This window comes from Paramisgurnus dabryanus, chromosome 19 (assembly GCF_030506205.2).
Source record: "Paramisgurnus dabryanus chromosome 19, PD_genome_1.1, whole genome shotgun sequence".
In the NCBI taxonomy this organism is placed as follows: Eukaryota; Metazoa; Chordata; class Actinopteri; order Cypriniformes; family Cobitidae; genus Paramisgurnus; species Paramisgurnus dabryanus.
The window spans coordinates 32,421,906-32,433,912 of record NC_133355.1 but is presented as its reverse complement, the minus strand read 5'-3'; the positions used below and the strand labels follow the sequence as shown (position 1 = coordinate 32,433,912).

General features: G+C 46.2%; 1 protein-coding gene and 23 non-coding genes across 24 annotated transcripts in view; 22 read left to right on the top strand and 2 right to left on the bottom strand.

The window, feature by feature from the left end:
- LOC135735099 (CMP-N-acetylneuraminate-beta-galactosamide-alpha-2,3-sialyltransferase 1-like) overlaps window positions 1–12,007 on the top strand; it is a 473,227-nt gene that overhangs the window by 268,366 nt on the left and 192,854 nt on the right. The window lies entirely within an intron of this gene.
- On the top strand, window positions 478–549 carry trnap-ugg (transfer RNA proline (anticodon UGG)). The gene has a single exon. It is a non-coding gene; the product is annotated as a tRNA-Pro (tRNA).
- trnai-aau (transfer RNA isoleucine (anticodon AAU)) lies at window positions 627–700 on the top strand. Its single transcript has one exon. It is a non-coding gene; the product is annotated as a tRNA-Ile (tRNA).
- Window positions 781–853, top strand: trnaf-gaa (transfer RNA phenylalanine (anticodon GAA)). Its single transcript has one exon. It is a non-coding gene; the product is annotated as a tRNA-Phe (tRNA).
- trnaq-cug (transfer RNA glutamine (anticodon CUG)) lies at window positions 961–1,032 on the top strand. Its single transcript has one exon. It is a non-coding gene; the product is annotated as a tRNA-Gln (tRNA).
- trnaa-agc (transfer RNA alanine (anticodon AGC)) lies at window positions 1,662–1,734 on the bottom strand. Its single transcript has one exon. It is a non-coding gene; the product is annotated as a tRNA-Ala (tRNA).
- trnap-agg (transfer RNA proline (anticodon AGG)) lies at window positions 1,831–1,902 on the top strand. The gene has a single exon. It is a non-coding gene; the product is annotated as a tRNA-Pro (tRNA).
- trnap-ugg (transfer RNA proline (anticodon UGG)) lies at window positions 3,257–3,328 on the top strand. Its single transcript has one exon. It is a non-coding gene; the product is annotated as a tRNA-Pro (tRNA).
- On the top strand, window positions 3,406–3,479 carry trnai-aau (transfer RNA isoleucine (anticodon AAU)). Its single transcript has one exon. It is a non-coding gene; the product is annotated as a tRNA-Ile (tRNA).
- Window positions 3,560–3,632, top strand: trnaf-gaa (transfer RNA phenylalanine (anticodon GAA)). Its single transcript has one exon. It is a non-coding gene; the product is annotated as a tRNA-Phe (tRNA).
- Window positions 3,740–3,811, top strand: trnaq-cug (transfer RNA glutamine (anticodon CUG)). Its single transcript has one exon. It is a non-coding gene; the product is annotated as a tRNA-Gln (tRNA).
- On the top strand, window positions 4,611–4,682 carry trnap-agg (transfer RNA proline (anticodon AGG)). Its single transcript has one exon. It is a non-coding gene; the product is annotated as a tRNA-Pro (tRNA).
- On the top strand, window positions 6,186–6,259 carry trnai-aau (transfer RNA isoleucine (anticodon AAU)). The gene has a single exon. It is a non-coding gene; the product is annotated as a tRNA-Ile (tRNA).
- trnaf-gaa (transfer RNA phenylalanine (anticodon GAA)) lies at window positions 6,340–6,412 on the top strand. Its single transcript has one exon. It is a non-coding gene; the product is annotated as a tRNA-Phe (tRNA).
- Window positions 6,520–6,591, top strand: trnaq-cug (transfer RNA glutamine (anticodon CUG)). Its single transcript has one exon. It is a non-coding gene; the product is annotated as a tRNA-Gln (tRNA).
- On the bottom strand, window positions 7,222–7,294 carry trnaa-agc (transfer RNA alanine (anticodon AGC)). Its single transcript has one exon. It is a non-coding gene; the product is annotated as a tRNA-Ala (tRNA).
- trnap-agg (transfer RNA proline (anticodon AGG)) lies at window positions 7,391–7,462 on the top strand. Its single transcript has one exon. It is a non-coding gene; the product is annotated as a tRNA-Pro (tRNA).
- trnap-ugg (transfer RNA proline (anticodon UGG)) lies at window positions 8,834–8,905 on the top strand. The gene has a single exon. It is a non-coding gene; the product is annotated as a tRNA-Pro (tRNA).
- Window positions 9,137–9,209, top strand: trnaf-gaa (transfer RNA phenylalanine (anticodon GAA)). The gene has a single exon. It is a non-coding gene; the product is annotated as a tRNA-Phe (tRNA).
- Window positions 9,317–9,388, top strand: trnaq-cug (transfer RNA glutamine (anticodon CUG)). The gene has a single exon. It is a non-coding gene; the product is annotated as a tRNA-Gln (tRNA).
- Window positions 10,187–10,258, top strand: trnap-agg (transfer RNA proline (anticodon AGG)). The gene has a single exon. It is a non-coding gene; the product is annotated as a tRNA-Pro (tRNA).
- On the top strand, window positions 11,599–11,670 carry trnap-ugg (transfer RNA proline (anticodon UGG)). Its single transcript has one exon. It is a non-coding gene; the product is annotated as a tRNA-Pro (tRNA).
- trnai-aau (transfer RNA isoleucine (anticodon AAU)) lies at window positions 11,748–11,821 on the top strand. The gene has a single exon. It is a non-coding gene; the product is annotated as a tRNA-Ile (tRNA).
- On the top strand, window positions 11,902–11,974 carry trnaf-gaa (transfer RNA phenylalanine (anticodon GAA)). Its single transcript has one exon. It is a non-coding gene; the product is annotated as a tRNA-Phe (tRNA).

Here is a 12,007-nt window from a genome sequence, read left to right as displayed (position 1 = left end):
TAATAGTAAATTAACATATTTATCTATTCCACTTTCTCCAATCAATACAAATATAAATGCTATACCATACAGACCATGTCAAATAATTTTGTTTCCATTTATGTTGCAACAGTTTTGGAAAGGACTTTTTCTGTGCTGAAATGACTGTGGCCCTGTGAACAAATCATTGAAGGGTTTGGGTGATGAGTGTTTTGTTCAGAGCCTGTAATTCATAACAAAGGTGTTCAGCTGGGTTCAGGTCCACGATTATGCAGACCAGTCAGTCGACTTCTCTCACACCATTTCAAATATTAAGAAATAAGCATGTACTAATATCGATAAGAGCTTATTTTGACACCAGCCCAACACTAGGGCTCATTGTGGCTAAACAGAGGAGCAGGACCCAACAGGCCCATCCCCAGGAACTGCTTGAGGAAGCTGGTGACTGCGTTGTTGTCACATGTTTCCCAGTGGCATGGCAAAAAGGAAGCAAGGCTTGGCTCGTTGGTCTGGGGGTATGATTCTCGCTTTGGGTGCGAGAGGTCCCGGGTTCAAATCCCGGACGAGCCCGTATATAGCTTTGTTTCTTGATGCTGCTACACTGTGGAAAATTCATCTCAGTCTTGGCAGAACCATTGCTGCTCCATGGCCGGTTAGCTCAGTTGGTTAGAGCGTGGTGCTAATAACGCCAAGGTCGCGGGTTCGACCCCCGTACGGGCCACGGCTTTTCTCTACATTCTATTGCAGACTGCTATATTGCTGTGATTTGTCATGAAATTTCCTGCCTGACCAACCTGTCTTGCCGAAATAGCTCAGTTGGGAGAGCGTTAGACTGAAGATCTAAAGGTCCCTGGTTCGATCCCTGGTTTCGGCATTGCGGGCCGTTTCCTGTCAGTTTGGCTTGCTGTGGTTTTGCTGACGGTCCCTGTCCGAGTGTCCTTTTCTCTGTGACTCAGTGGGTCAGGCGCTCAGGCAAAGAGTGGTTCCATGGTGTAACGGTTAGCACTCTGGACTCTGAATCCAGCGATCCGAGTTCAAATCTCGGTGGGACCTGTAACACTTTTTGGCTATCCAAGGGAACAGTGTTTCTTACCCCAAAACAATCCCCACGCCCTTTAAGCCTTTCACCAGAGCACTCAGGATGTAGACAAAAAATTAGTTAATTCAAGCAACATTGAGCACTTTTCCAGTTCTCCCTGGCGATGGGCCAACAACGCACAAGTCGCCAAATTTCAGCAAACCTAAGGACGTTACAAGGAGGCAAATTAAACATGTACGAAAACTTAGGATAAATGAAAAATGCATTGACGTTTAGGACAAAAGAAACACGCAGCTCATGTGTACAGGCCAAAGGAAACACACAGCTCATGTGTACAATCTGACAGTGAAATGTATTTGAAAGACTTACCAGCAATGACAGGAAGACAAATGAACATTGAAAAAAATGATTCCAATTTTAAATCGCAACAAAATGCTCTAGGAATGTAAAGCTCCTGCTCCATGTTGCTTTGAGAAATAACATCCGTATAGGAGACGTTCATGTGTGTGCTCAGGTGTCATACTGAGGACCGACACTGGGACCTGTTGGCTTTTTGAGGCAAAACGTAAGAGCAGGACCCAATGTAAAGCTTCACGCTTACGGTCTGTAACATCAGTGCAATTCACAACAAACCACAATCACGTGGAGAATGCGGGCATCGATCCCGCTACCTCTCGCATGCTAAGCGAGCGCTCTACCATTTGAGCTAATTCCCCTTACCCCTGCCTCTTGACTGCTTTGGCTTGTTGAAAGGTGGCTGCGACGTTGTGGGAAAGTGTTTGTGAGGGCGGCAGGGCTGGCACCAAACAAGTGGCTCGTTGGTCTAGGGGTATGATTCTCGCTTAGGGTGCGAGAGGTCCCGGGTTCAAATCCCGGACGAGCCCTCTTTAGACTGATCCCTATGAGCTTTAACACACAACACCGCTGTGTATGGCAATCCTGGCAGGAAAGTAATGTCAACGAGAAACCTGCAAAGGACGTCAGAGACCTCTCAGCGACGCGTCCGCCTTTGGCCTTTCCAGGTCGAAACCATGTCCGAGGGGGTCCTTGTTTGTTAACCCCTAGACGATCCCCCTACCCTTTAAGCTTTCTACCGGAGGGCTTGCTGTTTTAACAAGCGATGAGTTAATTTCAAGCAACACAATTGACTCAACCCGAAAAATGACCCAGGCTATTCGACCTACTCCCTCCTGGCCGGGAGAAGCACATCATCCTGGCCACTGGGCCTGGGTAGGTACCCTGAGGTGCCTGGAGCTATGAGACTTAAATATACAACCAGGCTAGTGATGCATGGTGTCCAATTTAGTTTACGGATGATTTATCGGAATTTTCTCCTAAAATCTAAAATCAACACTTGGAAAATGCGATAAAGACATGGCTTCTAAGATGTTACTTGACGTTACAACTTACACTAAGTATTGGGATGCCCCTTCTAATAAAGATGTTTGGGGTGACACAGTTGGCACCCCAAACAGAGCACAGCTGTCTCAAAGCAAGAAGGTCCCCTGTTCAAGCCCTGGCTGGGTCAGGAGGCCTTTCTGTGTGGAGTTTACATGTTCTCCTTGAGTCAGCATGGAATTACTCTGGGCACTGCATTATTTGGTGTCCTTAAACAGTCCAGAAACAACACACACGTTGATCTATACACACACACAGAAACCGAGGGAAGGGCAATTTGACATCTCCAATTCACCTAACGTGCATTTCTGACTTTGCCAATAACCAGTTTTCACCATGAATATAGCCATAGATGCTGAACTGGTTTTAATAGTAAATTAACATATTTATCTATTCCACTTTCTCCAATCAATACAAATATAAATGCTATACCATACAGACCATGTCAAATAATTTTGTTTCCATTTATGTTGCAACAGTTTTGGAAAGGACTTTTTCTGTGCTGAAATGACTGTGGCCCTGTGAACAAATCATTGAAGGGTTTGGGTGATGAGTGTTTTGTTCAGAGCCTGTAATTCATAACAAAGGTGTTCAGCTGGGTTCAGGTCCACGATTATGCAGACCAGTCGACTTCTCTCACACCATTTCAAATATTAAGAAATAAGCATGTACTAATATCGATAAGAGCTTATTTTGACACCAGCCCAACACTAGGGCTCATTGTGGCTAAACAGAGGAGCAGGACCCAACAGGCCCATCCCCAGGAACTGCTTGAGGAAGCTGGTGACTGCGTTGTTGTCACATGTTTCCCAGTGGCATGGCAAAAAGGAAGCAAGGCTTGGCTCGTTGGTCTAGGGGTATGATTCTCGCTTTGGGTGCGAGAGGTCCCGGGTTCAAATCTCGGACGAGCCCGTATATAGCTTTGTTTCTTGATGCTGCTACACTGTGGAAAATTCATGTCAGTCTTGGCAGAACAATTGGTGCTCCATGGCCGGTTAGCTCAGTTGGTTAGAGCGTGGTGCTAATAACGCCAAGGTCGCGGGTTCGACCCCCGTACGGGCCACGGCTTTTCTCTACATTCTATTGCAGACTGCTATATTGCTGTGATTTGTCATGAAAATTCCTGCCTGACCAACCTGTCTTGCCGAAATAGCTCAGTTGGGAGAGCGTTAGACTGAAGATCTAAAGGTCCCTGGTTCGATCCCGGGTTTCGGCATTGCGGGCCGTTTCCTGTCAGTTTGACTTGCTGTGGTTTTGCTGACGGTCCCTGTCCGAGTGTCCTTTTCTCTGTGACGCAGTGGGTCAGGCGCTCAGGCAAAGAGTGGTTCCATGGTGTAACGGTTAGCACTCTGGACTCTGAATCCAGCGATCCGAGTTCAAATCTCGGTGGAACCTGTAACACTTTTTGGGTATCCAAGGGAACAGTGTTTCTTACCCCAAAACAATCCCCACGCTCTTTAAGCCTTTCTACCAGAGCACTCAGGATGTAGACAAAAAATTAGTTAATTCAAGCAACATTGAGCACTTTTCCAGTTCTCCCTGGCGATGGGCCAACAACGCACAAGTCGCCAAATTTCAGCAAACCTAAGGACGTTACAAGGAAGCAAATTAAACATATACGAAAACTTAGGATAAATGAAAAATGCATTGACGTTTAGGACAAAAGAAACACGCAGCTCATGTGTACAGGCCAAAGGAAACACACAGCTCATGTGTACAATCTGACAGTGAAATGTATTTAAAAGACTTACCAGCAATGACAGGAAGACAAATGAACATTGAAAAAAATGATTCCAATTTTAAATCGCAACAAAATGCTCTAGGAATGTAAAGCTCCTGCTCCATGTTGCTTTGAGAAATAACATCCATATAGGAGACGTTCATGTGTGTGCTCAGGTGTCATACTGAGGACCGACACTGGGACCTGTTGGCTTTTTGAGGCAAAACGTAAGAGCAGGACCCAATGTAAAGCTTCACGCTTACGGTCTGTAACATCAGTGCAATTCACAACAAACCACAATCACGTGGAGAATGCGGGCATCGATCCCGCTACCTCTCGCATGCTAAGCGAGCGCTCTACCTTTTGAGCTAATTCCCCTTACCCCTGCCTCTTGACTGCTTTGGCTTGTTGAAAGGTGGCTGCGACGTTGTGGGAAAGTGTTTGTGAGGGCGGCAGGGCTGGCACCAAACAAGTGGCTCGTTGGTCTAGGGGTATGATTCTCGCTTAGGATGCGAGAGGTCCCGGGTTCAAATCCCGGACGAGCCCTCTTTAGACTGATCCCTATGAGCTTTAACACACAACACCGCTGTGTATGGCAATCCAGGCAGGAAAGTAATGTCAACGAGAAACCTGCAAAGGACGTCAGAGACCTCTCAGCGACGCTTCCGCCTTTGGCCTTTCCAGGTCGAAACCATGTCCGAGGGGGTCCTTGTTTGTTAACCCCTAGACGATCCCCCTACCCTTTAAGCTTTCTACCGGAGGGCTTGCTGTTTTAACAAGCGATGAGTTAAATTCAAGCAACACAATTGACTCAACCCGAAAAATGACCCAGGCTATTCGACCTACTCCCTCCTGGCCGGGAGAAGCACATCATCCTGGCCACTGGGCCTGGGTAGGTACCCTGAGGTGCCTGGAGCTATGAGACTTAAATATACAACCAGGCTAGTGATGCATGGTGTCCAATTTAGTTTACGGATGATTTATCGGAATTTTCTCCTAAAATCTAAAATCAACACTTGGAAAATGCGATAAAGACATGGCTTCTAAGATGTTACTTGACGTTACAACTTACACTAAGTATTGGGATGCCCCTTCTAATAAAGATGTTTGGGGTGACACAGTTGGCACCCCAAACAGAGCACAGCTGTCTCACAGCAAGAAGGTCCCCTGTTCAAGCCCTGGCTGGGTCAGGAGGCCTTTCTGTGTGGAGTTTACATGTTCTCCTTGAGTCAGCATGGAATTACTCTGGGCACTGCATTATTTGGTGTCCTTAAACAGTCCAGAAACAACACACACGTTGATCTATACACACACACAGAAACCGAGGGAAGGGCAATTTGACATCTCCAATTCACCTAACGTGCATTTCTGACTTTGCCAATAACCAGTTTTCACCATGAATATAGCCATAGATGCTGAACTGGTTTTAATAGTAAATTAACATATTTATCTATTCCACTTTCTCCAATCAATACAAATATAAATGCTATACCATACAGACCATGTCAAATAATTTTGTTTCCATTTATGTTGCAACAGTTTTGGAAAGGACTTTTTCTGTGCTGAAATGACTGTGGCCCTGTGAACAAATCATTGAAGGGTTTGGGTGATGAGTGTTTTGTTCAGAGCCTGTAATTCATAACAAAGGTGTTCAGCTGGGTTCAGGTCCACGATTATGCAGACCAGTCGACTTCTCTCACACCATTTCAAATATTAAGAAATAAGCATGTACTAATATCGATAAGAGCTTATTTTGACACCAGCCCAACACTAGGGCTCATTGTGGCTAAACAGAGGAGCAGGACCCAACAGGCCCATCCCCAGGAACTGCTTGAGGAAGCTGGTGACTGCAGTTGTTGTCACATGTTTCCCAGTGGCATGGCAAAAAGGAAGCAAGGCTTGGCTCGTTGGTCAAGGGGATGATTCTCGCTTTGGGTGCGAGAGGTCCCGGGTTCAAATCCCGGACGAGCCCGTATATAGCTTTGTTTCTTGATGCTGCTACACTGTGGAAAATTCATGTCAGTCTTGGCAGAACCATTGCTGCTCCATGGCCGGTTAGCTCAGTTGGTTAGAGCGTGGTGCTAATAACGGCAAGGTCGCGGGTTGGACCCCCGTACGGGCCACGGCTTTTCTCTACATTATATTGCAGACTGCTATATTGCTGTGATTTGTCATGAAAGATCCTGCCTGACCAATCTGTCTTGCCGAAATAGCTCAGTTGGGAGAGCGTTAGACTGAAGATCTAAAGGTCCCTGGTTCGATCCCTGGTTTCGGCATTGCGGGACGTTTCCTGTCAGTTTGGCTTGCTGTGGTTTTGCTGACGGTCCCTGTCCGAGTGTCCTTTTCTCTGTGACGCAGTGGGTCAGGCGCTCAGGCAAAGAGTGGTTCCATGGTGTAACGGTTAGCACTCTGGACTCTGAATCCAGCGATCCGAGTTCAAATCTCGGTGGGACCTGTAACACTTTTTGGGTATCCAAGGGAACAGTGTTTCTTACCCCAAAACAATCCCCACGCCCTTTAAGCCTTTCTACCAGAGCACTCAGGATGTAGACAAAAAATTAGTTAATTCAAGCAACATTGAGCACTTTTCCAGTTCTCCCTGGCGATGGGCCAACAACGCACAAGTCGCCAAATTTCAGCAAACCTAAGGACGTTACAAGGAGGCAAATTAAACATGTACGAAAACTTAGGATAAATGAAAAATGCATTGACGTTTAGGACAAAAGAAACACGCAGCTCATGTGTACAGGCCAAAGGAAACACACAGCTCATGTGTACAATCTGACAGTGAAATGTATTTAAAAGACTTACCAGCAATGACAGGAAGACAAATGAACATTGAAAAAAATGATTCCAATTTTAAATCGCAACAAAATGCTCTAGGAATGTAAAGCTCCTGCTCCATGTTGCTTTGAGAAATAACATCCGTATAGGAGACGTTCATGTGTGTGCTCAGGTGTCATACTGAGGACCGACACTGGGACCTGTTGGCTTTTTGAGGCAAAACGTAAGAGCAGGACCCAATGTAAAGCTTCACGCTTACGGTCTGTAACATCAGTGCAATTCACAACAAACCACAATCACGTGGAGAATGCGGGCATCGATCCCGCTACCTCTCGCATGCTAAGCGAGCGCTCTACCATTTGAGCTAATTCCCCTTACCCCTGCCTCTTGACTGCTTTGGCTTGTTGAAAGGTGGCTGCGACGTTGTGGGAAAGTGTTTGTGAGGGCGGCAGGGCTGGCACCAAACAAGTGGCTCGTTGGTCTAGGGGTATGATTCTCGCTTAGGGTGCGAGAGGTCCCGGGTTCAAATCCCGGACGAGCCCTCTTTAGACTGATCCCTATGAGCTTTAACACACAACACCGCTGTGCCCTGCACATTTTGCATGTCTCCCTTATCTAACACACCTGATTCAGATCATCAGCTCATTAAGGTAGAGATCCATGAACAGAACTGGGTGTGTCAGTTAAGGGAGACATACAAAATATGCAGAGCTGTGGGTCCCCTAGGACAAGATTGAAAACCACTGCCCTAGACGATCCCCCTACCCTTTAAGCTTTCTACCGGAGGGCTTGCTGTTTTAACAAGCGATGAGTTAATTTCAAGCAACACAATTGACTCAACCCGAAAAATGACCCAGGCTATTCGACCTACTCCCTCCTGGCCGGGAGAAGCACATCATCCTGGCCACTGGGCCTGGGTAGGTACCCTGAGGTGCCTGGAGCTATGAGACTTAAATATACAACCAGGCTAGTGATGCATGGTGTACGGATGATTTATCGGAATTTTCTCCTAAAATCTAAAATCAACACTTGGAAAATGCGATAAAGACATGGCTTCTAAGATGTTACTTGACGTTACAACTTACACTAAGTATTGGGATGCCCCTTCCAATAAAGATGTTTGGGGTGACACAGTTGGCACCCCAAACAGAGCACAGCTGTCTCACAGCAAGAAGGTCCCCTGTTCAAGCCCTGGCTGGGTCAGGAGGCCTTTCTGTGTGGAGTTTACATGTTCTCCTTGAGTCAGCATGGAATTACTCTGGGCACTGCATTATTTGGTGTCCTTAAACAGTCCAGAAAGAACACACACGTTGATCTATACACACACACAGAAACCGAGGGAAGGGCAATTTGACATCTCCAATTCACCTAACGTGCATTTCTGACTTTGCCAATAACCAGTTCTCACCATGAATATAGCCATAGATGCTGAACTGGTTTTAATAGTAAATTAACATATTTATCTATTCCACTTTCTCCAGTCAATACAAATATAAATGCTATACCATACAGACCATGTCAAATAATTTTGTTTCCATTTATGTTGCAACAGTTTTGGAAAGGACTTTTTCTGTGCTGAAATGACTGTGGCCCTGTGAACAAATCATTGAAGGGTTTGGGTGATGAGTGTTTTGTTCAGAGCCTGTAATTCATAACAAAGGTGTTCAGCTGGGTTCAGGTCCACGATTATGCAGACCAGTCGACTTCTCTCACACCATTTCAAATATTAAGAAATAAGCATGTACTAATATCGATAAGAGCTTATTTTGACACCAGCCCAACACTAGGGCTCATTGTGGCTAAACAGAGGAGCAGGACCCAACAGGCCCATCCCCAGGAACTGCTTGAGGAAGCTGGTGACTGCGTTGTTGTCACATGTTTCCGAGTGGCATGGCAAAAAGGAAGCAAGGCTTGGCTCGTTGGTCTAGAGGTATGATTCTCGCTTTGGGTGCGAGAGGTCCCGGGTTAAAATCCCGGACGAGCCCGTATATAGCTTTGTTTCTTGATGCTGCTACACTGTGGAAAATTCATGTCAGTCTTGGCAGAACCATTACTGCTCCATGGCCGGTTAGCTCAGTTGGTTAGAGCGTGGTGCTAATAACTCCAATGTCGTGGGTTCGACCCTCGTACGGGCCACGGCTTTTCTCTACATTCTATTGCAGACTGCTATATTGCTGTGATTTGTCATGAAATTTCCTGCCTGACCAACCTGTCTTGCCGAAATAGCTCAGTTGGGAGAGCGTTAGACTGAAGATCTAAAGGTCCCTGGTTCGATCCCGGGTTTCGGCATTGCGGGCTGTTTCCTGTCAGTTTGGCTTGCTGTGGTTTTGCTGACGGTCCCTGTCCGAGTGTCCTTTTCTCTGTGACGCAGTGGGTCAGGAGCTCAGGCAAAGAGTGGTTCCATGGTGTAACGGTTAGCACTCTGGACTCTGAATCCAGCGATCCGAGTTCAAATCTCGGTGGGACCTGTAACACTTTTTGGGTATCCAAGGGAACAGTGTTTCTTACCCCAAAACAATCCCCACGCCCTTTAAGCTTTCTACCAGAGCACTCAGGATGTAGACAAAAAATTAGTTAATTCAAGCAACATTGAGCACTTTTCCAGGTCTCCCTGGCGATGGGCCAACAACGCACAAGTCGCCAAATTTCAGCAAACCTAAGGACGTTACAAGGAGGCAAATTAAACATGTACGAAAACTTAGGATAAATGAAAAATGCATTGACGTTTAGGACAAAAGAAACACGCAGCTCATGTGTACAGGCCAAAGGAAACACACAGCTCATGTGTACAATCTGACAGTGAAATGTATTTAAAAGACTTACCAGCAATGACAGGAAGACAAATGAACATTGAAAAAAATGATTCCAATTTTAAATCGCAACAAAATGCTCTAGGAATGTAAAGCTCCTGCTCCATGTTGCTTTGAGAAATAACATCCGTATAGGAGACGTTCATGTGTGTGCTCAGGTGTCATACTGAGGACCGACACTGGGACCTGTTGGCTTTTTGAGGCAAAACGTAAGAGCAGGACCCAATGTAAAGCTTCACGCTTACGGTCTGTAACATCAGTGCAATTCACAACAAACCACAATCACGTGGAGAATGCGGGCATTGATCCCGCTACCTCTCACATGCTAAGCGAGCGCTCTACCATTTGAGCTAATTCCCCTTACTCCTGCCTCTTGACTGCTTTGGCTTGTTTAAGGGTGGCTTCGACGTTGTGGGAAAGTGTTTGTGAGGGCGGCAGGGCTGGCACCAAACAAGTGGCTCGTTGGTCTAGGGGTATGATTCTCGCTTAGGGTGCGAGAGGTCCCGGGTTCAAATCCCGGACGAGCCCTCTTTAGACTGATCCCTATGAGCATTAACACACAACACCGCTGTGTATGGCAATCCTGGCAGGAAAGTAATGTCAACAAGAAACCTGCAAAGGACGTCAGAGACCTCTCAGCGACGCGTCTGCCTTTGGCCTTTCCAGATCGAAACCATGTCCGAGGGGGTCCTTGTTTGTTAACCCCTAGACGATCCCCCTACACTTTAAGCTTTCTACCGGAGGGCTTGCTGTTTTAACAAGCGATGAGTTAATTTCAAGCAACACAATTGACTCAACCCGAAAAATGACCCAGGCTATTCGACCTACTCCCTCCTGGCCGGGAGAAGCACATCATCCTGGCCACTGGGCCTGGGTAGGTACCCTGAGGTGCCTGGAGCTATGAGACTTAAATATACAACCAGGCTAGTGATGCATGGTGTCCAATTTAGTTTACGGATGATTTATCGGAATTTTCTCCTAAAATCTAAAATCAACACTTGGAAAATGCGATAAAAACATGGCTTCTAAGATGTTACTTGATGTTACAACTTACACTAAGTATTGGGATGCCCCTTCTAATAAAGATGTTTGGGGTGACACAGTTGGCACCCCAAACAGAGCACAGCTGTCTCACAGCAAGAAGGTCCCCTGTTCAAGCCCTGGCTGGGTCAGGAGGCCTTTCTGTGTGGAGTTTACATGTTCTCCTTGAGTCAGCATGGAATTACTCTGGGCACTGCATTATTTGGTGTCCTTAAACAGTCCAGAAACAACACACACACAGAAACCGAGGGAAGGGCAATTTGACATCTCCAATTCACCTAACGTGCATTTCTGAATTTGCCAATAACCAGTTCTCACCATGAATATAGCCATAGATGCTGAACTGGTTTTAATAGTAAATTAACATATTTATCTATTCCACTTTCTCCAATCAATACAAATATAAATGCTATACCATACAGACCATGTCAAATAATTTTGTTTCCATTTATGTTGCAACAGTTTTGGAAAGGACTTTTTCTGTGCTGAAATGACTGTGGCCCTGTGAACAAATCATTGAAGGGTTTGGGTGATGAGTGTTTTGTTCAGAGCCTGTAATTCATAACAAAGGTGTTCAGCTGGGTTCAGGTCCACGATTATGCAGACCAGTCAGTCGACTTCTCTCACACCATTTCAAATATTAAGAAATAAGCATGTACTAATATCGATAAGAGCTTATTTTGACACCAGCCCAACACTAGGGCTCATTGTGGCTAAACAGAGGAGCAGGACCCAACAGGCCCATCCCCAGGAACTGCTTGAGGAAGCTGGTGACTGCGTTGTTGTCACATGTTTCCCAGTGGCATGGCAAAAAGGAAGCAAGGCTTGGCTCGTTGGTCTGGGGGTATGATTCTCGCTTTGGGTGCGAGAGGTCCCGGGTTCAAATCCCGGACGAGCCCGTATATAGCTTTGTTTCTTGATGCTGCTACACTGTGGAAAATTCATCTCAGTCTTGGCAGAACCATTGCTGCTCCATGGCCGGTTAGCTCAGTTGGTTAGAGCGTGGTGCTAATAACGCCAAGGTCGCGGGTTCGACCCCCGTACGGGCCACGGCTTTTCTCTACATTCTATTGCAGACTGCTATATTGCTGTGATTTGTCATGAAATTTCCTGCCTGACCAACCTGTCTTGCCGAAATAGCTCAGTTGGGAGAGCGTTAGACTGAAGATCTAAAGGTCCCTGGTTCGATCCCTGGTTTCGGCATTGCGGGCCGTTTCCTGTCAGTTTGGCTTGCTG